General features: G+C 24.2%; 1 protein-coding gene across 5 annotated transcripts in view; it reads left to right on the top strand.

Moving 5' to 3' along the window:
- LOC117180054 (cleavage and polyadenylation specificity factor subunit CG7185-like) overlaps positions 1-2,519 on the top strand; it is a 60,418-nt gene that overhangs the window by 12,330 nt on the left and 45,569 nt on the right. The gene's annotated exons all lie outside the window — the stretch shown is intronic.

Genomic DNA, 2,519 nt, shown 5'->3' with positions numbered 1-2,519 from the left:
GCTATCTAAGGATGGTACTATAGAACGCCACCTCAAGGTAGGCCTAGTGGCGCCATCTCTTGGTCAGGCCGGAAACTTATCAATCCACCCTCGTATTTTGTAGGGTTTCAAGGATTTAAAATTATTTTTTGCAAGACACCCTGCATCTTCTTAAGTTCTCTTGATTTTTTCAATTTACTTTAATTCTTCTAAATTTACTTTCTATTCAATGGAATTTAAAACCTTTTTTTTTTTTTGAAATTCATCTTGAAGTTTTGTAAAGTCATCTTAGATTCTTAGGCGTTTCATTAAATTCTTTTGAATGCCCTTTTAATTTTTCTGATCTCATTTCAAACCTACTGAATTCAATGCATTTTTCACATTTTAAAAGATTTTCAATTCACTTAGTACTCTTTCACTTCAACTCGGGTTTTTAAATGAATTTGATCGAATTCTTCTCATTTCCCTTAAATTATTCTAAATTGACTCAAATGTCACTGAAATAAATGGATTAAAAACAAATTTCATTGAAATTCTTTTGGAATTTTTGATTGTCATTAGACACTTTTTTATGTATAAATTAGTAGACTTCCAAAGATTTGAAGTGATATCCAGTTTTTTGGATTGACTAAAATAACATATCGGCTATCTAAAAAGTTGAAGTTTCAAAAGATTTCAAGGGATTAAGTTTTTTAACATTTTGAAAGAGATTTAAATAAATTCTACAAGCCAATTTCAGAGATTTTAAAGGATTTCATAGGCGTTTAAACAGGGTGCAAGGTGGCGACTTGACCAGTAAACCGGGAATTTACTTCTAATCGCACTAAAATTCAAGTTTTCATTATTTTAATCATTTTCGTCAATTTAGAAAATTTATTTCTACTTTATGTACACTCGCAGATTTTTTTTAGATTATCTTAGCTTAACTATTATTCTAATTAAATCATAATTCGCTATTTATTTTTTATTTATTTAAAAATGAAACTAGTTTGAAAATGTATGTGCTTTGTGAAAAGTTCGCTACTTTTTTTGTAGAAAAAATTATCTTTGTGGTTGAAAATTCATCTTTTTAGTATAAAATTCAACTATTTCAGTTGAAGATTCATCATTTTAGTTGAAAATCCACATGATTTGTCAAAAGTCGAGTTTTTTTTTAGAAATTTCTTTTTTTCTTTTCAGGTTTATCTGGCTGATTAAAAGTTTTATTTTTAGTTTCAAAATGAAATTATTACAGTTAATTATTTATTATTTTAGTTTCAAAATTAATCTTTTATGTTTGAAATTAAATTATTTGGTTGAAAGTCAAGCTCTTCTTTGTTAAAAATTGATTTTTGTTGGTTGAAAAATCATCATTTTCATTAAAAATTCACTTCTTTTGTTTAAATATGAGCTATTTGATTAAAAAAAATTTAATTGCGTGAACAGTAATTTTTTGACGAAAATATAACTATTTTGTTGAAAATTTGTTGTTTTTTTTTTGTTGGAAATTATTTTTTTAATTGAAAATGAAACTATTATTCCAGTTAAATATTCCATAATTTCCGTTCAAAATCTATCTTTCTGGCTCATTGTTTTAGTTCAAAACTTTTATGTTTAGTTCACAATTATTTTTTTAAACTAAAAATGTTACTCTTCCATTTTCGATTTTCTTTTTTTCGAGTTCAAAAATCAACTATTTCATTAAAAATTCATATATTTGAATGAAAAATTAAAATTTTTAATATAAAATTAATCGTTTTATTTCAAAATGCATTACTGGTTGAAACTTAAACAATTTTTTTTGAAAATTAATTTTTTCAACTGAAAATTTAATTATTCCATTTTTAGTTAATAATTTATTTCTTCTAGTTCACAAATTTATTTTCTCTTCTTCAAAATTCAGCAATTTGAGAAAAAATGGTATTTTTTAATTAAAACTTCCAATTTTTCGTTGAAAACTCACTTATTTTGTTATCTTTTCATTTGAAAGTTAATCTTCTCGTTTAAAAATTCTTTTTTTTTTTCGTCTAAGAATTCAAGTATTTTAGTTAAATATTTATAATTTTAATTGAAAATTCATCTTTCAGGTTAGAAATGACATTATTCGGTTGGCAATTAAACTATCTGTTAAAAATATTATTTTTAACTATTATTATAGTTGAATATTCCATAATTTTAGTTGTGAATTCATCTCTGGTTAAACATTCATTTTTTGACGTAAAATAAAATTTTTCAATTCTATTTTGAAAAATGATTGAAAATTCGTTTTTTCTTGTTTGAATTTAATTTTTCTATCTGAAAATTGAACTACTCTATTTTTGGTTAAAAATGATTGTGTTTAGTGGAAAATTCAAGCATCTGGTTCAACATTCGTTCTTTTTGCTAGAAAATTAATCTTCTTAACTGGAAATTCATCTTTTTGCTCAAATTCAACAGTTTACAATTGTTCTCTCGCTATTGACTGAAAAATCTTTGTTAGTTGAAAATTCAACTCATGCTGTAAGATTGTCTTTTTTTTTTAGTTGAAAATTTCATCTTTTCTGGTAGAAATGAATTCCTTT

The sequence above is a fragment of the Belonocnema kinseyi genome, chromosome 9 (genome assembly GCF_010883055.1).
Source record: "Belonocnema kinseyi isolate 2016_QV_RU_SX_M_011 chromosome 9, B_treatae_v1, whole genome shotgun sequence".
In the NCBI taxonomy this organism is placed as follows: domain Eukaryota; kingdom Metazoa; phylum Arthropoda; class Insecta; order Hymenoptera; family Cynipidae; genus Belonocnema; species Belonocnema kinseyi.
The sequence above is the reverse complement of the archived record's forward strand: the minus strand, read 5'-3'. Positions and strand labels throughout refer to the sequence as shown.